The following is a 27919-nucleotide window of genomic DNA, read 5'->3' as shown; positions in this document are numbered from 1 at the left end:
TTTTAAGTCCAAAAGGGTTGAAATTTCTTCCACTGGGTGGGCTTCAAATTCTCTTTTAGGGGAAAGAAATCTCGTTTCAAAATTCGGTGGGGTGAGGAAGTTCCGATCCGTTTAAAAAAGAGCGTGTGAAATGACACTCAAAATTAAAACCTCCATAACTCTCTCATTTTAAGTCCAAAAGTGATAAAATTTCTACCACATGAAGGTCTTCAAATTCACTTTCCGGGGAAAGAAACCTCATTTCAAAATTCGGTGGGTCAGAGAGTTCCTGTCTGTAGACACCCCCATTTTGCTAGACTTTAAAAAAGCAAAAGATTTGGTAGTTTGTCAAGTTTCGAGTTCGTATTCGACCTAAGATTAGGCATCCATGCATTTTAGGGTAGATTTCATTTCATTATGGGAGTTTTGAAGTTGATTCATGATCCTGAAGGTCTCTAGGGGGTTCCTTTGGCCTCTGAAAGATGAAAGTTCAAGTTTCCAAGTAAATGAAAAAACCTGCTATTTTTAGAATTTTCAGGGTTTACCTCATTTTTTCCTAATCTTGGTCTATCCCGATGTGTCTCGTTTGACCCCCGAGTTATATTTGAGAAATCTTGAGTGATTTTACAAATTTTGAAAAAGCTGCTATTTTTAGAAACTCATAGGGCTTCCAGATTTTCATCATCTTTTGGATATTTCAATCATTTCTCATATGTCCAAAACCATCTCGAGGGTACGGCTGATGGATTATGAGTAATTTCGTAAGATTTGGGAAACCTGCTAAATTTAGATCTCTCAAGATTTTCTCTTAGTCTTGCACTTCGGGGGTATTTTAGACATTTCCAATATATTATATTTGGTCCCTAAGTTGTGTCTAAGAAATCTTGAGTCCGTTCATAAATTTTCAAAAATCTGCTATTTTTGGAATTTCTCAGGGTTTTCCCTACTCTCGCCAAATTCTAGCACCTCGGAGTAATTTGGTCTTTTCCTGTGTAATTCTTTTGATCCCCGAAATATGTCTGAGAGATTATGAATGATTTCCTGAATTTTGGAAAACCTGCTAAATTTAGAATTTCTTAGGGGTTTCGCTTGACTTGGAAATTTTATGTGTCAAGGGCATTTTGGGTATTTTCAGGGGGTACCAAATGATCCTGTTTGATATTGCTCATCAAAACGACCCAACTTTAAAAGTTTCTATTTTTGAAGTTTGATCACAAACACTTTCCATTTTTAACTTTTACCTTTAGGGGTGAACCAATTTAAGGTTATTTTGGTCACATTTGGATGTGTAATTGTCAAATAGGGGCATTTTTGTTCGAAAAATTATTTTCCCAAAAAAGATGGTTCGATCATGTGTGAGGGATGCACCATAAATGTCAAATGGGTTGGGTCCATATATAGAATGTTGAATTTAGAAAGATTTTATTGAATTTTTACGGAAAAACCCGAAACCCGTGTGAAATGGCCCATTGGGCTAAAGCCCGCAAAGATGGAGCTCATGTAGGTTCACCCATATGGGTCGACCACCATGGTGGGCGCCCCACATGGCTGACCCACATGAGTTGAGCACCCAACCTTGATGATGTCACAATGGTGACATCATATTTGTTAAAAGAGAAATAAAAAGAATAAAGAAAAAGAAAAAAAGGAAAGAAGGAAAAGATGAATGATTGCTTAAAAAATGTTTTCTTCCAGAAAAGCAATGTGGAATAAAGAATATCATGTCTTGATTGAGAAGACATTAAGATTGGAATCAAATCCAATTTTGAAACAAGAAAGAAAGAAAGCAAGAGAGGAAAATTGGAAACAAGCCAAAAAGAGAGCTCTAACATTGAAAACTACTATTTCTCTCTTAACTCTAGCTTTTTTATATAAAAATCAAAGCAAACAATCCTGAAAAGATGGAAAAAAATCCAAATTCGTCCTTTTTTTCTCTCCTCCCAAAAAAAAAATAAAAAAATACTTCTTCTCTCTTGAAGTGTGTTCATATCTCTCAAGGGTTCTTCACAAAAGGGATACTTGAAATCCCTTTTTCTTTTCCAAGGCATCACACAATCAAGAATTATTGGAGTGTTCTTTCGATCTTTTTTAGCGTATAAAAGGGTTGGAGAAGGTGCATATCTTGGATCACCAACTCTTGAGACAAGGATCGCGATCAACGGTAAGGATTCCTCATCTTTGTGAGGTAGAAAAAGCATGCTAGGGTTTTAATTTTGATGGATCAAATCAACGAATTTTCTTTGAAATTCCAGTATGTTATAATATAGATTATGAGTTTTCAAAATCCAAAATTTCACCAAAAAATTAAATTTCCTCCATTTAATAATGATTTTCTTTCGTTTTTTATTCAATATGGATTTAAATCGGATTATCAAAGCAAGTGTTAGAAAACGTGGGTTTCTTTAAAAACTGATATTTTTTGGAATTTCTATAAAATAAAATACTTCTGGAAACTTAATTTCCAATCACGGTTTGGCCGTTTTAATTTTTATTCTATTTTTCAAACAATAACCCCGAAAGATGTTATTTCTTGATGAACGAATCTAAAAGTATATCAAATTATGTCCAAAATTTGTGAAATCTTATTTCCAAACTAATGTTTTGATTTCCACAATACCCAAAATTTTTTGGATTTTTTTGAATTTGTTTAATCTGATTTTAAATTATTTTAAATTTCGACCATTTTTAATAAATATCAAAATATTTTAAAAATTGATGAAACTCTCCAGAATTAATTTTCAATAATAAATTGAATTTTGTATGAAATTATGTTTTCAAAAAAAGGTTTTTTTATTTGTTTTCTAATCGCTTTTTTATTTTACGTGCCGTAATTCTTTTTCGTATTAAATTAGTAAATTTTTGACATTTTTCTTTATAAACCAGTAACTTAAGTTACTGGAATGTTAGATAAAAATTTTAAATTGGTTTTGCAAAGTTTTAATATGGTTTTGTAATTTATTTTAATAAATGTGTTTCAATTTCTAGGAAATAAATTCCCCTTTTCTATTTAAAAATCGATTTTATGGAGGAGATTTAATTTTTAAGTTTTGAAATTTTGATAGAAAATTTTGTAATCTATTATATATCTACTGGAATTTTTTATTTGATTTTAGGATACTATTAGGTTTGCTTTTTAAGTAATTCTTTGGTTTCATCTGATTTTTGTGTGAATTTCAATTGGCATCAAATAGTAATAAAAGTTCATGAAAGTCTTACAGTAGTCTATTCTCATGATTATCTTTATTCTGTGAAAGTTTGGATTAATTTGAAATTGATATGCTACAAGTTGATGTGTTAATCTATAATCTGATTTAAATGTTGGAAAATCAGAAATTGATATCAAATCCTAATGATAATTCATAAAATTTTCCCAGTAAGCCACAATCATCCATATCTTATTATTGGAAAAGTTTCAGCTGATTTGGGGTTTGATTGCTTAGGGTTTCTGTGTAATCTTAGCAATCTGGTCTTAATATTAATAAATCATAATTTAATAGCAAATCAACACAAAAGTCAGTAAAAACTACCAACAAATCTTAACTTTACATCATGAATTTAATCCCTAACTTGTTTGAAACAAAAACCTTAGGTTTCATAGATTGCCTTTGTAAATTGGCTATGCTGTGATAATTTAACTGCCGAGATCGTAACCATAATCGTTTACTAATTGCGATCGATCCAGCATTATTGGAGTGTGTAAATTACAGTATGATATTGGCTCCGATGTCCACTGTCCACAAAAATCCTGAGAAATATGCTAGGCAATAAGATACTATAATTTACGTGCTAAATTATACAAGGGTTGAGAGCACGATTCCCTTCCATGGTTGTGATTCGAGGCCGAAACTTGCGAACCATAGAGCCTTTGGTATTCCTTAGATGTTTAGGAATAAAAAATCTTCAGAAATCAAAAATCATGAAATTCAACAAATTGAACTAACTCACTCCATGTCTTTCGGAACCGTTGGATCGCGGTTTCCATCGTAGGAACCATTATAGCCCCATTTAGGAACACTTGTGTCATGTTGTGTCCTAAGTTTTAGGGAGTCCTAGAGTTAGGAGTCCAGCCTCATTACGGGCGTTTGCTATGGATAGCAACCGTGCCATAGATCTAGTTACACTGGTCACCTCACTTTTCCCCTAGGACAAACCTAGTTACCTAGGATGTAGGTTAACCTAGACTAGTTTAAGGGACGTCGTGCACTTAGATAGGACCATATAGCATCTTAGATGAAGTCCTAGGATAATAAAATCTTCAACTTGAATTAAATAATTTCTCTTAAAACTGTTGAAACAGTCAATCTAGTCTAAATCGGTGTCCTAGATGAGTTAGGCATCAGTAGCTTAGTTCAGGTGCACCGAACTACGTAGGCAGCTTGGATGCTTGATGGCATACCAATCACGAGTCGGCTCTACACATAAGTTGTGGTGTTTTGTACATTAATCCTTAAATTAAAAGTAATTAAATCACTTAGGACTTTTCATGAAATTAGAATTTTAGGAGAACTTTCACATAGATTGAATTCAAACAAATCAAGATACAAGAGAAATTCCACTTAGCAACCCAAGAGGGGGTGAATTGGGTTTCTTTTCAAATTTTAAGAATTTTGAAAACTTAGATTGCACTAATTTTAGATTGAATAAGAAATCAAAAATAGTATTCAAAGCAATAGTGAAAACTTACCACTCAAGAAGAGGTGAAGAGGCAAAGAAGCTTTGACACAAAGATTTTTATAGTGGTTCGGTCTTAGCTCAAGACCTACTCCACTCTTCTCAAGTTACTCTCCTTGAGGATTCCACTATCTTCTCCAAGGAACTTAAATACGGCGTTCCTTCCGCCTTGTACAAATTGAGCTCCACGCTCCAAGGGTCTTCTACGGCGCCCTTTGTGCCAAATACAAAGAAGATGAAATGAAAAGGCTTGCTTGCCTCTAGATAGGCTAATTTAAGGTTAAGCTCACTCACTCCCACAAGAACAAGATGAACAAATGAAGGTCCTAAGGTCTCTCAAGAATAATCTAAGGTAAATGGCACAAGAGAGAGATGGAGAGTGAAGATCTTCAAGAGAAGGAGAATAAATGGCTTTTAGTGCTCTTGAAATCTTTGTGAAATCCTTTGGTCAAAAGCTTAAGAGTCCCTAGGTTCATATATATAGGGAGGGCAAAGAAAACACAAAATTTCGCTCCCCAACGGTCGTCTCGGACTCCGGGCTTGGAGCTCCGAGCGACATATTTTTTGAACCTGGAACAATTCTCGGAGCTCCGAGAATTTTCTCGGAGTTCCGAGAAGCCTACGAACAGCAGAATTTCCTTATATTTTTGCTGTTTTTGTTTGGGCTTTTGGAACTTTGATTTTTCAAGATAAATGGAATGTCATGAGGGTCCAACAATGTTGGGACACCACTATGAACATTCACAAACCTATTAAATTCTATCTAGGTTGATTTTAACTCTCCTTTGTGCCATAGACCTAGACTAAACATTAAGGACCATTTACATTCTAAATTTACTTGGTCTTCAATCTTGTTGGCACCTTGTAGGGGCTTTGACATGTCTTCACTCAACTCCATTGATGCTTGAGCCAAGCTTGAACTTTTAAGTTGATTTGCCATTTTTGTGCTTGAGTTGATTTGCCATTCTTGTGCTTGAGTTCACCCTTCTCATGCACTCTTGAGGATGGTACACTGTGAACATCATAACTTTGCCGATGGAAATTATTAGTGTATAAAACCTTTATAACAAATTGAGTTTGTTAATCATCAAAACAATTCAATAGGAGTACTTGTTGAACCCTTGGGCTAACAATCTCCCCCTTTTTTATGATGACAAACATAATTTGTTTTAGGGTAGGAGCTCCCCCTTTAGGGATGAATAAAACACTTTGGGCTCCCCCTAAGAGTTTGATTTAATTGAACATTTAAGGCATTACTTTAAGGATGAAAATTTGACTGCAAAATTTTAAGCATAGAGCTTTGCTCCCCCTTAATATATGCATTGGGAGCTCAAATATTCTCCCCCTTTTGTCATCACCAAAAAGGTGGAACAAAAGGAGTGAGGGTAGGTGAGAGCAAATGAACAAGTAACGTGTAATGCTATAGAGAGAGTAGGCATAATACAAGGTATGCAAGCAAAAAGAATGGAACATAGAAGCACACCGCACAGAAAACAAAAGAGATATATATATATATATATATATATAGAGGATGTGAAATGACATACAGAAAAGTGCATACAACCAGTCAACGTACATAGCATTCATGACACATCATAATAGTGACAGATGTAGATAAACCTAATACATCCCAAAAAAAAGATCCATACAACCAACGTATAGTCCAAAGACTATCGATACAAAATAGAAACAGATAGATACGCCGAATAGAAATAGAAATCTGAGCAAAACAAGAGTCAACATCAGAGAACTCGAGCCATCTACTGATGCGGAGGAGGCGGTGGCTGATGAGAAGAGCTGCCCGGCGCCTGGCCCCACTGCTCACCGGAGAGGTAGCGATAATAGGCGGCCCACTGCTCATCAACATGGGTAGTCAGGGTCTGGAAGCGAGCAGAAATCTCAGAGCCGACATGGGTAGACAGCTGCGCGAACTGTGAGGCCATGGATCGCTCAATAGCCTCCTGCATGTGAGCCAAATCCTGGCGAGTGCAGAACTGAGAGGTATCCTGTGATGGCTGGGATGCTGGTGTAGCCTGGGCCTCGGCTTCGTAGCCACCTCCATCGTCAGAATCAACGTCAATTGCTGCTTGATTCAGAGCCATGCGGTTAAAGGTCTGATCGTCAAACGGGGCAGTTGGAGTCATGGTCAGTTCTCCATCCAAGGTGATGCCAAAGTGACGGAAGACACGAGTGAGGACCATGCCATAGGGCAACGAAGAACGGTAGCGGCCAGGGGTCTGAAACATGAAGCGGAACATGATGTACGGCAGACAAAGCTGGTGGCCCTCTAGGATGCTGTAGATAAGATAGGCCTCTAAGGGTCTGAGGGCTTCACGCATCCCAGTACGAGGGATGAAGATGTGGTACATGAAATTGTGAAGCATACGCGCTACCGGAATGAGGTCGGCGGATTGGACGGGCATATTTGAGCGGTAGCGCCGCGTAATCCGACCATAGACCGTGTCATGATCGATATCATCAAGTGAATGTGTCCCATCTTCTGGCCAGAAATAGTGTGTGAGGCCATCAGAGTTAATCCCAAGAAGAGTGGCAAAGGTGTGATAGTTGAGTTTGATGACTGTTTTCTTAATTTTGGATTCAATTTTGAAGAAGGAAGGGGAAATTGTGAGATTGGCGTAGAAGAGACGCACCAATCAAGGGTATACTGGTTCATTGAGGTGAAGGATGGGTGTCCAATGGAGGGCATCAAATTTGGCCTGTAAATCAAAATGTTGAAGGATAGGGGGATCAATGTACCTGCCGGTGAGGATGCCCCTAGTGCTGACGTCGGCCCAGAGTTTCTTGGCCTTATCTCCAGTGAAAAATGAGTTGGGCATAACCTCGGCCGCCACAGCCTTCGCCTTCGCCTTCTTCCGAGAAGGCCCTTCTTCCTCGGGAACTTCTTCAGGAACGTATTCGGGATCTGCAGCTTGGGAGGAGCCTCCAATGTTGAGATTTTTAGTTTTATGAGGCATGGTGAGAGAAAGATGTGGGTGGAGAGAAAAATAAAGAAGAGAAGAGAGCCCTAAAATGAAAGAAATTTGGAGAAATAGAGAGAATTAGAGAAAAATAGAGGGAAATAGAGAAGAATAATGGTGTAAAAAGAGAGAATAGCCCTAGAATGGAGGAAATTAGAAGAAATGGAGAAGGGAAGAAGGAAAGAACGAAAAAGGGGTGAAATTCTAGGGTTTGAAGAAGAAAAAAAAGGTTTTTGGGAAGAAGAGAGGGATTTTGAAGGGAGAAAAGAGTTGTGGAGGAAGGTGTAGGGAGAAAAAGGAAGAAAAACAACGAAAATGGAGGTAGGGTTTTAGGAGAAATGGAAGGAAGAGGGAAAGAGGAGAGAAAAATAAGTAAAAATGAACCGGGTCCAGGGGTTTTAACGCTCCTGGCCCGATTCTCGGAGCTCCGAGAAATATTCTCGGAGTTCCGAGAACACACGCAATTTTTTTTTTCTATTGTCCGATTCTCGGAGCTCCGAGGACAATCTGGAAGAAATCTCGGAGTTCCGAGAAAGTTTCTCGGAGTTCCGAGAAACGCTCCAGGAGCCCTCTGTCCATTTTCTCGGAGTTCCGAGACAAAATCTCGGAGTTCCGAGATTTTTTTTTTTTGAATTGAATGTAAGGAGAACATAGTTACATGTGATATTTCGAATTGCAACTTAACCATGATCCAATGCATGAACACGCAGATGACTTACCGAGGGTTTAGATGATGGCGCATGGCCAGAGTTTTAGGTATCTTAATTTAGGGTGATGGTACCGACTCCCCCTTGAAATGAAGTGGGCTATGGGTACCAATTGAGTGATTTTTAGAGTTAGGGTTGGATCATCTAAAACCATGTAGTCACAATCAAAATATGAGATATATATAGACATATACAAAGATAATTGTGTCTTCTATTCATGCTTCATGTGCAAACTCTTTCACTTGATCTAGACTCCAAATGTTAAGTCCACTCCTAAGGTCACAAAATCGATCCTCATTAAGGAGTTTTGTGAAGATGTCCGCCAATTGTTCATTGGTGTGGATGTACTTAATTTCAATATCCCCTTTTTGAGAATGATCTCTTGAGAAATGATGCCTTACCTCTATGTGCTTAGTTCTAGAATGTTGAATTGGATTTTTGGTCAAGTTGATGGCACTTGTATTATCGCAATGGATTGGAACATTACTAAATGCAAGATTGTAGTCCATGAGAGTGTTCTTCATCCATAGGATTTGTGCACAACAAGCGCCGGCCGCAATATATTCTGCTTCAGTAGTAGACAAGGCTACCGAGTTTTGTTTTTTGCTAAACCAAGACACTAGAGACCTTCCAAGGAATTGACAAGTGCCACTTGTGCTTTTTCTATCAATTCTACAACCGGCAAAGTCGGCGTCCGAAAATCCTACTAGATTGAACTCATTCGATCGTTCATACCATAAACCTAAAGAGGGAGTTCCTTTGAGGTATTTGAATATCCTCTTAACGGCACTCAAATGAGACTCTTTAGGAGCCGATTGAAACCTAGCACAAATACACATACTAAACATTATATCCGGCCGACTAGCGGTCAAATATAATAGACTACCTATCATTCCTCTAAACTTTTTCTCATCAACCGGTTTGCCAATTTTATCCTTTTCTAATTTGGTGGAAGTACTCATAGGAGTTGGCTTGATTTGTGAGCTATCCATGCCAAATTTCTTAAGGAGTTCCCTACTATACTTCTCTTGGTTGATGAAAATTCCATTTTTACATTGTTTGATTTGAAGTCCTAGGAAATAGGTAAGCTCTCCCATCATACTCATCTCAAACTCTTTTTGCATGGATTGTGCGAATTCTTCACACATCTTATCATTGGTAGCACCAAATATTGTATCATCTACATAGACTTGAACAATAAGCATATCTTTTCCTTTTCTTTTAATGAACAAGGTTTTGTCAACCGTGCCCATTTGAAAGCCACTCTCTAATAGGAAGGAGCTAAGCCTCTCATACCAAGCTCTAGGAGCTTGCTTTAGACCATACAAGGCTTTGTCCAACCTATATACGTGATTAGGGTATTTGAAATTCTCAAAACCGGGAGGTTGTTCAACATAAACTTCCTCCATAATATATCCATTTAGGAACGCACTCTTCACATCCATTTGATATAACTTGAAGTCTTTGTAGGATGCAAATGCAAGTAGCATCCTTATGGCTTCCAATCTAGCAACCGGAGCAAATGTCTCATCATAATCGATACCTTCCTCTTGGTTGTAACCTTGGGCCACCAATCTAGCTTTATTCCTTTGAATATCTCCATGCTCATTGAGTTTGTTTCTAAACACCCATTTTGTCCCAATAACCGGGTGATCACTAGGCCTAAGAACTAACCTCCATACTTGGTTCCTCTCAAATTGGTTTAGTTCCTCTTGCATAGCAATCATCCAAAATTCATCCTTTTCAGCTTCTTTTATGGACTTGGGTTCTATTTGGGAGATAAAGGTCATATTGGCACAAACATTCCTATAGTGAGATCTTGTCTTAACTCCTTGTGAGGTTTCACCTATGATTTAGGTAGAAGGGTGACTAGACATGATTTTACTATGTTTGGGAAGACCTCCTACTTGAGATTCTTCTATAGTTTGACCTTCTAGATCAAGAGTTTCTAAGGATTGAACAGTGGACTTTACTTGGCTATGAGGCTCTAGAGGATTGACACCTTCATCATCTTCATTAATGATTTTAGGAGGTTCAAATGACTCATCAAATTTTACATGTACGGATTCTTCCACAATTTGAGTTCTTTTGTTGTAGACTCTATAAGCTTTACTATGGGTTGAATAGCCTAAGAAGATACCTTCATCGGATTTTGAATCAAACTTGTGCAAGGTGTCTTTCATGTTTAATATAAAACATTTACAACCGAAGACTTTGAAATAGCTAACTTTGGGGGGTGTTCCACTCCATAATTCATAAGGTGTTTTGTTAAGGTGATGTTTAATGAGCACTCTATTTAAAAGATAGCAAGCCGTGTAAACGGCTTCCGCCCAAAAATTTCTTGGAACATTGTGCTCATTTAACATGGTTCTAGCCATTTCAATAAGTGATCTATTTTTCCTTTCAACTACCCCATTTTGTTGGGGAGTTCTTGGAGCCGAGAAGTTGTGCTTGATTCCATTTTCATTACAAAAGGTATTAAACTCAAAGTTCTCAAACTCGGTTCCATGATCACTTCTAATTTCATATATGAAAATCCCTTGTTCATTTTGAATTCGCTTGCACAAGTTGACAAATTTCTTGAAGGTTTCATCTTTACTAGTTAAAAACAACACCCAAGTGAATCTAGAGTAGTCATCAACAATCACATATACATATCTACTTCCTCCTCTACTACTAGTCTTCATGGGACCAAATAGGTCCATGTGAAGGAGTTGGAGTGGACAAGAGGTGGATAATACACTTATGGGTTTAAAAGAGTCTTTAGCATGTTTTCCATGAATGCAAGCACTACAAACTTTATCTCTAATGTATTTGAGTTTAGGTAACTCTCTCACAAGATTCTTAGAAGATAATCTTGAAATTAAATCCATATGAGCATGACCAAGTCTCCTATGCCATAACCAAGGGTTATCATCCATGGCGGAGAGACATTGGATGTCTTGATTTTCAAGGTCTTCTAATGCTAATGAATACATATTGCCATCTCTATATGCAACAAATTCAACTTCATTATTCTTGGAATTCAAAATTTTACATCTATCTTTTTCAAAAAGAACTTTGTGACCAAGATCACATAGTTGACTAATGCTTATCAAATTAAATGAAAGACCGTCAACGAACAAAACATGTTCAACCTTAATGTCCTTAATTTTAATGGTACCTTCACCGAGGATTTTGCTTCTTGTATCATCCCCAAAGGTGACATTTCCTTGATGACTCATGGTGACAAAGGCGAACTTGCTTACATCTCCCGTCATGTGCCTTGAGCAACCGCTATCCAAGAACCACTTGTCCTTTGAGGGTTTTCCTTTCAAGCACACCTACAAGAATCAAAGCTCATGTTGAAGTTTTAGGTACCCACTTTTTCTTGGGTCCTTCATGGTTAGCAACATCATAAAGCTCATTCTTTTTAACCCACATAAATTTTGTTGCTTTTGATTTCTTAACATTGCATGCAAACCTTAAGTGTCCTATTCTACTACAATAGTGACAAGTGGGAATAAAAGCACTAGTGTTAGCATGGTTGTGGGAGAAATTTCCTATAGCTTTATTTTTGAATGAGGCTTTTCCTTTAGAAAAGGGTTGGTAACCAAGACCATTTTTTTCTAAAGAGACAAGCTTATTTTCAAGAATTTCATCTAGTTTATTTTTGCCACATGAGAATTTTTTAAATGTTAAATCAAGTTCTTTGCATTTCAAAACAAGTTTCTCATTTTCTTCTTTTAAGCTTTTGTTTTCAAAGATTAATTTGTCTACTTCTTCATTCAAAGCTTTGTTTTCCAAAATCAATTTTTCACTTGTATTGGTTTGCAAATCGAATTCCTTTTCATGAACCCAAAATCCCTAGTGACATTTTGTAAGGACTTTTTCATTGTTTTGTTTTTGGCGAGTTGTAAATCCAAATTTTCATGAAGTTTTTCACAAGCAAAAATTAGTTCATCATTAGAGAATTCATGAGACATATCATCAACATCATTTACCTCGGATAAGGAGATATCTTGTGTTACATCGGCGAGTCCCATGAAGCAAAGGTCATCTTCATCCTTTCCGTTGGATTCATTTCCGGATGAAGCACTCCCTTCATCCCAAGTCGCCGCGCACAAAGCCTTTTTGCTATGTCTTCTATTCTTCCAATCCTTGTCATTGTTGTTGATGAGTGGGCAATTTGGCCGTATATGACCAACCTTGTTGCACTTATAGCATCTCATCTCCTCTTTGTTTGAAGGCCTATTTCTTCCTTGGCTAGAGTTGCCTCCTTTCTTGAATTTGAGAAATTTCTTGAATCTCTTGGTGAAGAGAGCAAGATCATCTTGTGTGTCTTCTTCACTCTCTTCCTCTTCACTCTCAACTCTTGCTTTGAAAGCTATTCCTTTCATTTTTGTATCTTCCTTTTGTTTGTTTAAGGTTTCTCTTCCTTTTAAAACTATTTCAAAAGTTATTAAGGAACCTATTAAGTCTTCTAAGCCCATTTTTGATACGTCTTTTGCTTCTTCAATGGCGGTGACCTTGGGATCCCAATCTTTAGGTAACGACCTAAGTATTTTGGTAACTAAGTCCTTGCTAGACAATTGTTTACCTAAAGATCTCAACCCATTTGTTATGTTTGTGAACCTAGTATGGATTTCGGCAATGGTTTCATTAGGCTCCATCATGAATAGCTCATACTCTCTAAAGAGAAGATTCATCTTGGACTCTTTCACTTGATTTGTCCCTTCATGAGCTATCTCTAGCATATCCCAAATCTCCTTAGCGGTTTCAAGAGTAGAAACTCGATTGAACTCCTCGGGAGATAAAGCACAAATCAAGGCATTCATTGCTTTTGCATTGATAGTGGATTCTTTTCTTTCATTTTCATCCCATAGTTCCATATCAACACTAGGTTCATTATATCCATTTTGGATACTTCTCCAAACATCAAAATCCAAAGATTTTAAAAGCACTCTCATTCTAGCTTTCCAATATGGATAGTTTGAGCCATTGAAGAAGGGAGGTCTAGTGGTGGATTGCCCCTCATTGCTATGAGAAAAGGTTGCCATTTGAATCTTTCCCTTGTAGGTTTTCAAAGAGAATTCCTATGTAAGAGCCTATGCTCTGATACCAAGTGAAATTCCACTTAGCAACCCAAGACGGGGTGAATTGGGTTTTTTTTCAAATTTTAAGAATTTTGAAAACTTAGATTGCACTAGTTTTAGATTGAATAGGAAATCAAAAATAATATTCAAAGCAATAGTGAAAACTTACCACTCGAGAAGAGGTGAAGAGGCAAAGAAGCTTTGACACAAAGATTTTTATAGTGGTTCGGTCTTAGCTCAAGACCTACTCCACTCTTCTCAAGTTACTCTCCTTGAGGATTCCACTATCTTCTCCAAGGAACTTAAATACGGCGTTCCTTCCGCCTTGTACAAATCGAGCTCCACGCTCCAAGGGTCTTCTACGGCGCCCTTTGTGCCAAATACAAAGAAGATGAAATGAAAATGCTTGCTTGCCTTTAGATAGGCTAATTTAAGGTAAAGCTCACTCACTCTCACAAGAACAAGATGAACAAATGAAGGTCCTAAGGTCTCTCAAGAATAATCTAAGGTAAATGGCACAAGAGAGAGATGGAGAGTGAAGATCTTCAAGAGAAGGAGAATAAATGGCTTTTAGTGCTCTTGAAATCTTTGTAAAATCCTTTGGTCAAAAGCTTAAGAGTCCTTAGGTTCATATATATAGGGAGGGCAAAGAAAACACAAAATTTCGCTCCCCAACGGTCGTCTCGGACTCCGGGCTCGGAGCTCCGAGCGACATATTTTTTGAACCTGGAACAATTCTCGGAGCTCCGAGAAGCCTACGAACAGCAGAATTTCCTTATATTTTTGCTGTTTTTGTTTGGGCTTTTGGAACTTTGATTTTTCAAGATAAATGGAATGTCATGAGGGTCCAACAATGTTGGGACACCACTATGAACATTCACAAACCCATTAAATTCTATCTAGGTTGATTTTAACTCTCCTTTGTGCCATAAACCTAGACTAAACATTAAGGACCATTTACATTCTAAATTTACTTGGTCTTCAATCTTGTTGGCACCTTGTAGAGGCTTTGACATGTCTTCACTCAACTCCATTGATGCTTGAGCCAAGCTTGAACTTTTAAGTTGATTTGCCATTTTTGTGCTTGAGTTGATTTGCCATTCTTGTGCTTGAGTTGATTTGCCATTTCTTGTGCTTGAGTTCACCCTTGTCATGCACTCTTGAGGATGGTACACTGTGAACATCATAACTTTGCCAATGGAAATTATTAGTGTATAAAACCTTTATAACAAATTGAGTTTGTTAATCATCAAAACAATTCAATAGGAGTACTTGTTGAACCCTTGGGCTAACAATACACATTTAGGAATTATACTGAAATTAGATCTTAAGATGCATGTCATGTAGTTCACACATTAATATAGAGTTAAATGAGCCATTTAAAAGAAATTCAAAAAAGTTAACTTTTGGAATTGAAGACCCATTATCGGGCAGGAATGGTGCATGTGGTGGTAACTCCCCATACCTTCCATTCTCGTAACCAGGTAACGAGTCTAGATTTCTGGTCAATTATGGGTCCTTGATACCTCATCTAGGTGGCGACTCTGTCACTCTCTTTTGTGTGGAATTCGGATTGCCTTAGTGATCCCAAGTTCACGAAAAAGATGAATTAAATCACACCTTGCTAGGCTCGGCGGCTTACCCCTGCCCTTATGGGTACTGGGTTGCATGTTTGTTTGCACCCTATGGCTTGGTTACTGCCTACTTGGTTGGGTAATTAAAATCAATAATAAAAAGCACACGCTATTCGCGTGGGTACGAGAGACCAAGAGAGACCGTAGCGCATCGCGCGTTCGGGACCCTCTCGCGGCATCGAGTCCCACAGTTTGGCAACTCTGCTGGGGACCACCTAACTTCATTAAAATTCTAAAGGATAACTCATCTGAATTGATTTTAATTGGCTCATGAAAACTCTATCTTATATACTTGGTAGATTAGTTTGTTTACTTTCTTATAACATAAATACTCAAACTTAATCTAACTAAACCTGAAGGCATCATAGATTGCGTAAACATATTGCACACACTTACATCACTTGCATCTAAACCCTTGCATCTCACATACACACACATCCTATTTTAGGAACCCGGAGTGTGATCTAGCATGATTGACTGGGATTTCATCACCTGGTGCCTCTGTACTAGAGAAGCATTCCACTCTTAGCCTAGTACCTTTATGGTGCGTAAACGGATCTCTTGTTCACGTACTGATACACCGAACACTGGTACAGTATATTGAGCACAGATTCGCGCTAAGGGAACTCTTGGCCTTACCCCTAGATTACCCCACACATGCATAAAGTATACGAACACACGTGCATCACGTGTGTGAGCTTAGATTATGATATCTTATCTAATGGTGTCTAGATTAGGCAGTAGTCCATCTTCCAATGGCTGCGATCGGTCCTTAGGTACACAAACAAAGTCAAGAGTCGAGATTCTTTCTCCACTCCGCTAGATCAAGATTAGGATTGATGCCTTCAGGTAACCCTGGTTAAAATGTAAGAAGATTAAAAAACTTTTCCTTTGGGATTAGGATATAAATCCCATCATTCCAAAGATTTCATAGGATAGCTTCTTCTCGATCTATCTCTCAGATCTATCATGCACGATCTTGCTAAATCATATGATTATGATATCCTGATTTCTCTCTCTCAATGGTCTAGTCATGCTTGTGTCATTATAGGTCGTGTGACCTATCGCTTAGGCTTTCCCTAGGGCAGTTCATACATCTGGGATGTAGTTTACATATTCAGATTGTTTAGCCTAGATCTTCTTTCTCTTAAGATCATTGCATCCCTAGCTTAAAGTCAATTCCTTCTGAATCTAGGGGGAACCTTTTTCAAGATCATCTTTTAAATTCCTTCAGAGTTCATTCCGATAATCCTTAAACCAGAGGCATCCCCATGTGCTATCATGTCATCATTTTTATGTTTATTTGTTTTGAGGAACCATCCTTTTATCTCCCATTCCTTAACTAGTCGTATCATAATTATCATATCAATCATAGAAAAGAAAAATTCCCTGAATGTCAAGCTTACATCATGTGTTTATTGTTTCTATGTCAGGATTGGTCATCACTGAGAATCTTGGAAAATTTCTTGGGTTTGAACTTATTCTGGATTAAGTGAGAAAATTTAACTCCCCATTTGTGTTGAAAGTCTCTCTATCTACTTTTTCCTACCTATGGCAGATTCTATGAAAAATTTCCAACTCTTTCATGTCACAGAAACCCTGGCTCTGCTTGTCCAACAGATGAAAGAACTTAAGGAAGAGAATCAATACATTAAGGCTCAGCTGGATGAGAAACTTGGCCCAGCCACTATTGCCTCTAAGGATAAAAATCATAGCCTCTATGATGCATTGAAATCGTCTCAAAATGATACGTTCATAAAGATGGAGAAATTCTTCATGAACCTCTCTCTACAGACAGCCATGGTAGTTGGCGAAGTCAGTCAAGTAAAGAATCAGATACATTATATGTCCACCCATTGTTGTCAATGTCAAAGTTCTGAGCACTTCATCAACATGGATATTATGACTGAAAATGTCACTGCCCAAGGCAGTGTTGCCCAAAATTGTGAAAAACCTCTTGAGACTCTAGTCTGTAAGGAAGAGAAGCTAGCTTCAAAACAGAGCAAAAAATTCACTGATTTGCCTATCCCACGATCTGGTATCCTGAAAGGGTTTAAGAAAAGGGAAAAGGGGATTAACTGGTCACAGGAGCCTATGGTAATCGAATATGATCAACCAAGACCTACACCTCAGCAAAAGCCCGATAGGCAATTCGCCCCCCTCCCGCTTCCACCATCTGTTATATTGCAACAAGGGTTGGTTTCAGGCGATATCTATTTACCTCACATTAGGGATCCTCCCAATCCACTACCCAGGACGTGGAAGGCAGATGAACACTGCGACTTTCACCGAAGATCAGGGCACACCACCGATCAGTGTATAACTTTGAGACATGTGATCCAAAAATTGATTGATGAGCGCAAGCTATCATTCCAGCAAACGCCAAATGTTGTGTGGAACCATGCCGCACCATCGCCAGATAAGGCTTAGACACATCGAAGTTTGAGAAGCTCAGGTCTAGCTGCAGTAGAACAGGAAGAATCCAAAATTGAAAGTATCAGCCATGATGATGATTCAGAACGAATCAGCCTTCGCCGAGCCTTCAACACTAGACAGTTGCAACTATTAGAGTCTTAGACCATCTGCTATTTTTGTTGAGTCTAGTCATCTAGTTTTGTCTTCTGATGTTTGAATAAATTTTTATTTCGGTCATGTTAGTTAAGTCACTGTCAGTGCCTTGTCCAAGCGAGTCCTTTTCTGATAATGTAAATCTTGAGCTTGTTCAGGATGAGTCCAACAATGATATAATTTCTTTCCATTCAATAAAGCTTGCTTCTTTATAAATTCTAGTGTGTTTGCTTCTAACTTTCATAACAATAAAAATAAGACTCCCGTCTCGAATGAGGAAAGAAATGCCAACGAAACTCCCCTTAGTTTGTAGCATATGCGCAAACAAGAGGAGTGTTGAACTTGGCCTCTTAAAGATAAAATTTAAGTGATAAACATTGGCACTGAAACTTTGATTCAGTGAACGCCGATTAAAAGTACATTACCCTCCGAAGAGTGTGAAGAATTGATAAACTTATTTCAAGAATAAGAAGATTGTCTAGAAACGATACAACCAATACCAGGGGCAAGACATAGATAGAAAGCTCAAGAGAATGAAGAAAGTGAGAGACATATGCTATGCAAGGGGCATAGAGTGGAAACAACTTTCATATTTCCAATCAATGACCTTGGTTCTCAAATTCATAAGATGAAGCCAATAAATTGAAGATAAGAAGCTCAAGAGCAAGCATTGAAAAGTAATCATCAAATATCAAGAGTTACAAATCTATAGATGGAGGATGTCAAAGAACAAGTTTCACTCTATGAAAGTCGAAAGCACATATTAGAATCTTAAAAGAAGAAGATCCATTATCTCTTACCTAGAAATGCTGTCAAACTCAGAAAAAAAAGAGAAATAATAATAAAGAGAACTCATCAACCTAGATCAATTCCAAACCTGAACATTGGAAGGCCTCCTTTGGCCGAACAAATCCCAGAATCATAACCCAATGTCAAAACAAATAACGGTTTGCAAACCCTTTGAGCCTGAATGAAATTTTCTTGAAAACCCATCAAACTAGGGGCATTTGCCCCGAACTACACAAGACCTCATCCCTACACTGGGGTAGGTAGGCAGCTCAGTTAAACCGAGTTTGGTCGAATCATAAAAAGAAAAGAAATTTAATCGTTCCAGAAAAAAAAGTGGGACAAGTTCCAAAAGAAGAGAAGGCAATCATTCCAGAAAGAAAGAAAAAAAAGAAAAATCAATTAACCTTCGAACAATTTATCTTCAAACTAGGGGCATTCGCCCTGAACTACGCACGACCTGATTCCTACCCTGGGATACGTAGGCAACCTGTTCACAGGTTCGGTCAAAATCTTTGTTCAACCGTAAGCCATTCTTTGAAAAGCCCTGTCCTACCTATAAAGTCCTTCAGATGTTCAGAATGAAAGATCTATTCCAAAAATAAAAATAAAAAAAATTGATGAATAAGAAAAAGAACGGAGTTTGAAGATCTGCTAGACTGAAAACCTGAAAAGGCGGTGTAGGCAAAATTTAAGATCATTCCCCTGCTAAGTTGAAAACCCGAAAGGGCGGCTTAGGCAAAAGCTAAGGAGATAGCCTACTGGATCGAAAACCTAGAAAGGTGGTTCAGGCAAAAGTTAAGGCTAGCACAGTCCGCCAAGTTAAAAACCCTGAAGAGATGACTTGGTCACGGTAAGAGAATCATTATAAGAAGGCTACAGCCGGTATCAAAACTGAAGATAAAAAAGAAGTTCAAGCAAGTTCAAATGTGATCCTAGAAATTGGGGGCATTGAAACCAAGCAATCCTAGGAATGGTAACCAAATCCTTGAGGCATTACTGTTTTAAGGAAGAAGTTCAGTGTTTATTAATTGAGAAACTACTCTTTGAAAAGATGGACTTACCAAACAAAACGTTAACTAAGTCAGAAGCATTACTGTGTCTGTCAGTGTAGTTAGTCAATCTTTGTCATTCTAAGTTCACTCTTTCGGAGTTTCTCAATCCTTTGAATAGTGTCCTTTACCCAAATTTCCTCTTTAAGAAGAGTCAGCCGTCGTCCTTGTGTCCAAATGATGCAACTGTCTCGGTGAAATAGGCCCGGTGTCATCAGTTCCCTGCGATTGTACCTGCGCCAAGTTAATCCTAAAGGAAAGATCTCGAGAATCTAGTCAAAGAGCTTCATTTTAAAGAAGATCAGCTCAGAAGCATTCCGAAGTAGAAACATCGGGAAGTGGAGTTTTCATAAGAGGACCATGCCCCAGAAAGGCACCTGAGGCATGGAGGATTTCATATGTGATGATGATTGGGCCAGTTTCTCAGAAAGATGAACCCTTAAAATTTTTAATTTCCTTCCTGGCAATTGAATATTATCCTGGTCAAGAAGTGTTTATCTAAACACCTGTCAAAGGAAATATCCCACTTCCCAATTTTCAGTATCCAAGAGAGTCTTTGTTCTAGATTACCAATACCAGGTAGTTAGATTAAGGTTTCAGTTATCAAAATCCCTAGAAGAAAAGACAGACAATCTCTTTGCGAGAAACAAATCATGTTGAAGCTTCCTGATAGTGTTCTTAAACCATTCTCGTTAATCATGTTGCATAATTCCTAAGGTTTGTCGTCTCGTCATTCGTCAAAGTCTTAGTTTCCCATATCTTCATCAGGCATGATTTATATTGTCCCCGATTTCATCTTACACCAATTTCAAGCATCTAAAATTCATCAAATTCGAGTTTACCTCAAATTCATGTTCATGAAAAATCTACAAATTCTTCATTACCGAATTCATTAATTCATCTCAACCGAAATTGTCTTATCTCTTTTGAACCCGTACAACTACAGTGTCTCATTCTCTTTGAGTCCATATGACTATGGACTCTAATCCTTTTGGGCCTGTATGACTACAGTGTCCTATTCCCTTTGAGGCTGTATAACTAGAGTGTCTCATTCCCTTCAGGGTCTGTATAATTACAGCGTCATGTTCCTTCCTAGTCCGTACAATTATGGTCTCATTTCCTTGGAATCCGTATAAATATGGTATTCCATTCTCTTCGAGTCCATTAAAAAATGGTCTCTTATTCCCTTTAAGCATCATACAAATATGATGTCTCATTTCCTTGGAATCCCTATAAATACGGTATTTCATTCTCTCGGAGTCCATTCAAAAATGGTCTCTTATTCTCTTTGAGCATCATACAAATGTGATGTCTCATTTCCTTGGAATCTGTATAAATATGGTATTCCATTCTCTTCGAGTCCATACAACTATGGTCTCTTATTCTCTTTGAGCATCATACAAATGTGATGTCTCATTTCCTTGGAATCCGTATAAATACGGTATTTCATTCTCTCGAAGTCCATTAAAAAATGGTCTCTTATTCTCTTTGAGCATTATACAAATGTGATGTCACATTTCCTTAGAATCCGTAAAAATACGGTATTTCATTTTCTCTGAGTCCATTCAAAAATGATCTCTTAATTCTCTTTGAACATCATACAACTATGATGTCTCGTTTCCTTGGAATCCATAAAAATACGGTGTTTTATTATCTCTGAGTCCATTAAAAAATGGTCTCTTATTCTCTTTGAGTATCATACAAATGTGATGTTTCATTTCCTTGGAATCTGTAAAAATACGGTATTTCATTCTCTTTGAGTCCATTAAAAAATGGTCACTTATTCTCTTTGAGCATCATACAAATGTGATGTCTCACTTCCATGAACTCCGTATAAATATGGTATTTCATTCTCTTCGAGTCTACACAACTATGGTCTCTTATTCTCTTTGAACATCATACAAATATGATGTCTCGTTTCCTTGGAAACTGTAAAAATACGGTATTTCATTCTTTCTGTGTCCATTCAAAAATGTTCTCTTATTCTCTTTGAGCATCATACAAATGTGATGTCTCATTTTGTTGGAATCCGTATAAATATGGTATTCCATTCTCTTCGAGTCCATACAACTATGGTCTCTTATTCTTTTTGAACATCATACAAATGGGATGTCTCATTTCCTTGGAATCCGTATAAATATGGTATTTCATTCTCTCTGAGTCCATGCAGAAATGGTCTCTTAATTCTCTTTGAACATCATACAAATATGATGTCTCGTTTCCTTGGAATCCGTAAAAATACGGTATTTCATTTTCTCTGAGTCCATTAAAAAATGGTCTCTTAATTTTCTTTGAACATCATACAACTATGATGTCTCGTTTCCTTGGACTCCGTAAAAATACGGTGTTTTATTATTTTTAAATCCATTCAAAAAATGATCTCTTAATTCTCTTTGAACATTATATGAATATGATGTCTCATTTTGTTGGAATCCGTAAAAATAAGGTATTTCATTTTATCTGAGTCCATTCAAAAATGGTCTCTTAAATCTCTTTGAACATTATACAAATATGATATCTCATTTCCTTAGAATCCGTAAAAATACGGTATTTCATCTTATCTGAGTCCATTCAAAAATGATCTCTTAATTCTCTTTGAACATCATACAAATATGATGCCTCATTTTCTTGGAATCAGTAAAAATACGGTATTTCATCTTGTCTGAGTCCATTTTAAAAAAAATGGTCTCTTATTCCTCTTTGGGATCCATACAAATAGGGTATCTCATATTCCTTGGGAATCGTACAAATACGGTATCTCATCATTTCTGAGTCTATTAAAAAATGGTCTCTTATTCCTCTTTGGGATCCATACAAATATGGTTGCTCATTTTCTTTGGGAAACCGTACAAATACGGTGTCACATCCTGTCTTAGTCCATTTTAAAAAATGGTCTCTTATTCCTCTTTGGGATCCATACAAATATGGTACCTCATGTTCCTTGGGAATCGTACAAATACGGTATCTCATCATTTCTTAGTCCATTCAAAAATGGTCTCTTATTTCTCTTTGGGATCCATACAAATATGGTTGCTCATTTTCTTTGGGAAACCGTACAAATACGGTGTCTCATTCTGGTGTCTCGTTTCCTCTGGGTCTGTATAACTACAGTGTCCTGTTCTCTTTGGACCCATACAAATATGGTATCACATTTTATCTAAGCCCATTCAAAAATGATGCTTCGTTTTCTTTAAAAATCTTTCGAAAGTCATCTGTTATTATCTCTAAAAACCATTTGAAAATGGCGTCTCATTTCCTTTGAAACCGTTCAAAAACGGTATTCCTTTCCCTCCGAAAATCCATTTGAAAATGGTATCCCATTCCTTCATTGCCCGTTCAAAAACGGCGCCGCATTATAATCATCTTTTGTTCTGGATTGCAAGATTTTTGCACCCAGAGTAAATCTGATTCTCCATTATTCTAAACTACCATCTCATGGTGTTTAGAATAAATGATTTTTTATTAGATTCTAGGACTTCGTCTAGGATCTTGCATTAGGTTAGGTTCCATGTGTTTGCATTTAGGTTGCATTTTGTTAAGTGAATCATTTGTTGATTAACGCTATGCAAAATGATTCTGTCACTTTTGCTTTGGTATTCGATTACTACGTCATCTTTACCAAAGAGGGGCATCTGTAGACACCCCCATTTTGCTAGACTTTAAAAAAGCAAAAAATTTGGTAGTTTGTCAAGTTTCGAGTCCGTATTCCACCTAGGATTAGGCATCCATGCATTTTAGGGTAGATTTCATTTCATTATGGGAGTTTTGAAGTTGATTCACGATCCTGAAGGTCTCTAGGGGGTTCCTTTGGCCTCTAAAAGATGAAAGTTCAAGTTTCCAAGCAAATGAAAAGACCTGCTATTTTTAGAATTTTCAAGGTTTCCCTCATTTTTGCCTATTTTGCACTGCAGGGGTATCTTGGTCATTCCCGACGTGTCTCGTTTGACCCCCGAGTTATATTTGAGAAATCTTGAGTGATTTTACAAATTTTGAAAAAGCTGCTATTTTGAGAAACTCGTAGGGCTTCCAGATTTTCATCATCTTATGGATATTTCAATCATTTATCATATGTCCAAAACCATCTCGAGGGTACGGCTGATGGATTATGAGTAATTTCGTAAGATTTGGGAAACCTGCTAAATTTAGATCTCTCAAGATTTTCTCCTAGTCTTGCACTTCGGAGGTATTTTAGACATTTCCAATATACAATATTTGGTCCCTAAGTTGTGTCTAAGAAATCTTGAGTCCGTTCATAAATTTTCGAAAATCTGCTATTTTTGAAATTTCTCAGGGTTTTCCCTAGTCTCGCCAAATTCTAGCACCTCGGGGTAATTTGGTCTTTTCCTGTGTAATTCTTTTGATCCCCGAAATATGTCTGAGAGATTATGAATGATTTCCTAAAGTTTAGAAAACCTGCTAAATTTAGAATTTCTCAGGGGTTTCGCTTGACTTGGAAATTTTATGTGTCAAGAGCATTTTGGGTATTTTCAGGGGGTACCAAATGATCCTGTTTGATATTGCTCATCAAAAGGACCCAACTTTAAAAGTTTTTATTTTTGAAGTTTGATCACAAAGACTTTTCATTTTTAACTTTTTCCTTTAGGGCTGAACCAATTTAAGGTTATTTTGGTCACATTTGAATGTGTAATTGTCAAATATGGGCATTTTGGTCCAAAAATTATTTTCCCAAAAAAGATGGTTCGATCATGTGTGAGGGATGCACCATAAATGTCAAATGGGTTGGGTCCATATATAGAATGTTGAATTTAGAAAGATTTTATTGAATTTTTACGGAAAAACCCAAAACCCGTGTGAAATGGCCCATTGGGCTAAAGCCCGCAAAGATGGAGCTCATGTGGGTTCACCCATATGGGTCGACCACCATGGTGGGCGCCCCACATGGCTGACCCACATGAGTTGAGCACCCAACCTTGATGATGTCATAATGGTGACATCATATTTGTTAAAAGAAAAATAAAAAGAATAAAAAAAAGAAAAGGAAAGAAGGAAAAGAGGAATGATTGCTTAAAAAAAGTTTTCTTCCAAAGAAGCAATGTGGAATAAAGAATAGCATGTCTTGATTGAGAAGAAATTAAGATTGGAATCAAATCCAATTTTGGAACAAGAAAGAAAGAACCAAGAGGGCAAAATTAGAAACAAGCCAAAAAGAGAGCTCTCACATTGGAAACTACTATTTCTCTCTTAACCCTAGCTTTTTTATATAAAAATCAAAGCAAACAATCCTAGAAAAGATGGAAAAAAATCCAAATTCGTCCTTTTTCTCTCTCCTCCAAAAAAAAAATCGATTATCATGATGGGCATAGTTTATTTTGGCTGATCCAGCACAGGCCCATTATTGTGAAAAAATGTAAGGTGACAGCCCATCAATGAAATGATTTAGGCTCATCTACTAGAATGATTTGGGGCACGGCCAATGGACATTTCCACCCACCATCTGGACGGTTAGATCGTTCTACAAAACTGATTTATGAGACACAATCTATTTATGTTGTGATCCAATTAATTAGACGGTTTGGATCATCTAGGAGGGGCATGATTAATAGTGAAGCCCGCTGTGTTCAATAAAAATCATTTTTTCTTCCTAAGTAAATTTCGGCCACAATTGGATACGCCCACTGAATTGAAAAAAAAAGAAAAAGAAGAATGACTAATATTGATGCACCATGTCAAGTGTGCCAAGAGTATAAGAGTAGTTTCCCCGTCAACTTCTTCTTCTTTTTTGGACGTATGAGCTGCTATGCTAAGAAAAGAGGCATATTTTTACTTTGACCGGTTCTCCTTCCCTATTTTATTGCATGTCTGTTTGATGTGGCCCCCCCACATATTAGCCGAATCCCATAGAAAGATGAGAGAAGAAGGAAGGTTTATAATATCGAAATTCAATGCTTTAGAAACCCCAATATTTGGCCCATCTTTTAAGTTTGGAAGCCTCACCTTGTCTCTAATGCCTTGCCTTTTTAATGTACTAATGATATATGGCTGAGCTTGGTAACATATTATATACTTTCCAAAGCTAGGCAAAATAAGGCTTTTGCTTTAGAAACTTTCTATCCGGTGGTCGCATTTGAATTTCCATTCTTCATACCTCAACAAGTTGCTATTTTAAGAGGCAAGTGGACTGCAGAAGAGACAAAAAAATGGAAGGAAGAGAACATCAACTTTTTCCAAAAAAGAGAGAAACGTTTCATTTTTTGGCAACTTTGGGATTCTCTTAATCTCTCATTCAGACTATATAATAAAGGGGATGGGATGTTCTTGAGGGAACGGATATTCACCCAATTTTCTCAACGATCTCTATATCTACTACCCTCTCTTACCACTCATCCATCTCGTATTACCATACATCTCTCTAAACCCACTTCTAAAATTGGGTGACCAAAGCTGCTATTTGTGCAATTCTCTTGGAGACAGAAGGATATGTGAATATAAATTTGTTTGGGTTAAAAATCTTAATGGCGTAAAATTGACTCTTGGTGGAGGCCGAAACTTCGGAGACAAATTATTGGGGCCGAATTGCCTTGGTGGAAGTGGGAGTAAAAACTTGGGTACTGAACAATCTTTCTTTCATCCCTTCCTTGTGAACGAGCGTACCTCCATCTTCTTAAATGAAGTAGGTCTCAAATCATATTATGTCCTTGTTTCTTTCGTATTTTTGTGCCGTACTATTATCCCTTGTTCACGCATATATTTTTTATCTCTATCATGTTTAATTTGATGTCAGTTTTGTCTCTGTCAGGTTTGATCTCATGTTTATGCGTATGATTTTTTTTCTTTGTCATATTTTCACTCATGCTAAATATAATTAAATTTATAGGGTCATTAGAACTTATTTAGGGCGGAATTTTGAAAATCACAGGCTTGCTAGGAATTTCGGATTTGTTTTGGGAAAAACAATTTACTAAAACCAAAATCTAAACACATGAATAAACAACTCGAATTTTCGTGGATTTTTAAAGCCCAAGATTGAACACTTAAGTTATTAGAACAATAAATTACAGCCCCTTTCAGGTGAAAACTCATAATTTTCTTTAATCCATGAAAACAATTTCATTTGAATTTATGAAATAAAACAGTCACGCAACTTTACAAACCCAAAATAAAATTTGAGTTCGTGAGGAAATTATTACTTTGAATTGGTAAATCACATCTTGAAAGTTAATGAACCCAACCCACTTCACTTTGATGGTGCCAGACTTCTCATCAATTTGATAATGGCAGCCTACTTCAATTTTACATCAATAGCCCTCTTCTCAAATTGATAAATACCAGCTCCATCGTTAATTGATATTCACAACCATTTCAAATTGATATTCATAGCCTACTCCCTTTTGATATTAACAGCCTTTTAATCACTAAAAAAACTAGAACTATCAAAACAAAACGTGGGGGTACCAATATCATTCCCGTCATAGTGCTAGCTGCTTGTCTTTAAACAGATTTTTCGAACTCTAAACAGCGGAATCGTGGGAAATGGTTAACTACAAAGTCGTAGATATTTTCGTTCCGTTTCCAACGAGTATTCGTGCTAGATGAGGACTAGCGGTTAAAAAGTTAAGGCCAAAATGGTTGCTCCACACCTTTAGGCATTTCCAGTTTAATGTTGCTTTCCTTTTGTTTGCAACACAAATTCGAACCTCTAAATCACAGATTTACAAACAATGGCAAACTACAAAGTTGTAGCCCTATAAAAGATCTTTCCAACGCATGTTTATATGTTAAATTTGGCCATGCGGTTAAAGAGTTACGACAGTTTTTAGTGGGCTGCATTTGTTAGATCTTTTAATGGTCAATGTTTTGTCGAATTTGTTCAATTGTCAAAACATGGTTGTGTTAACGTCATTTTCCAAACAAAAATCAAAAGATACTAATCTAAAATACGCCCAACCTAAAATCCACAAATCCAAAATTCACCCATTAAAAATTACAGATTTAAATCTTTTAAAAGCCATAAACCAAAAGACCACTAAAAGTCACAAGTGTGACTAAAAACTTCTAATGAAACAACTTAAAAGACACCACACACACTAAAGGCCTCGAGATAATTAAAAGCTTCAAGAAAATTCTAAAAGTTTCTACAAACCCAAAAGAATTTGAGATTCCTAAGAGCCGGTGGTTTCAAAATTCCTTTAGGAATCTTTAGAGCCCCTTTTAGGAACACTTATGTCATGTTGTGTCCTAGGTTTTAGGGAGTCCTAGAGTTAGGAGTCCAGCCTCATCACGACCGATTGCTATTATTAGTAAACAAGTCATAGATCTAGTTACACTAGTCACCTCACTTTTCCATAGGACGAGCCTAGTTACCTAGGATGTAGGTTAACCTGCATTAGTCTAAGGGACAACTTGCACTTAGATAGGACCATATAACATCTTAGATGAAGTCCTAGGATAATAAAATCTACTCAACTTGAACTAAATAATTTCTCTTAAACTGTAAAACAGTCAATCTAG

This window comes from Tasmannia lanceolata, unplaced genomic scaffold, assembly GCF_043159265.1.
Source record: "Tasmannia lanceolata isolate RefF3 unplaced genomic scaffold, GAP_Taslan_0.1 ptg000012l, whole genome shotgun sequence".
Taxonomy (NCBI): domain Eukaryota; kingdom Viridiplantae; phylum Streptophyta; class Magnoliopsida; order Canellales; family Winteraceae; genus Tasmannia; species Tasmannia lanceolata.
Note: the sequence above shows the minus strand (reverse complement) of the source record.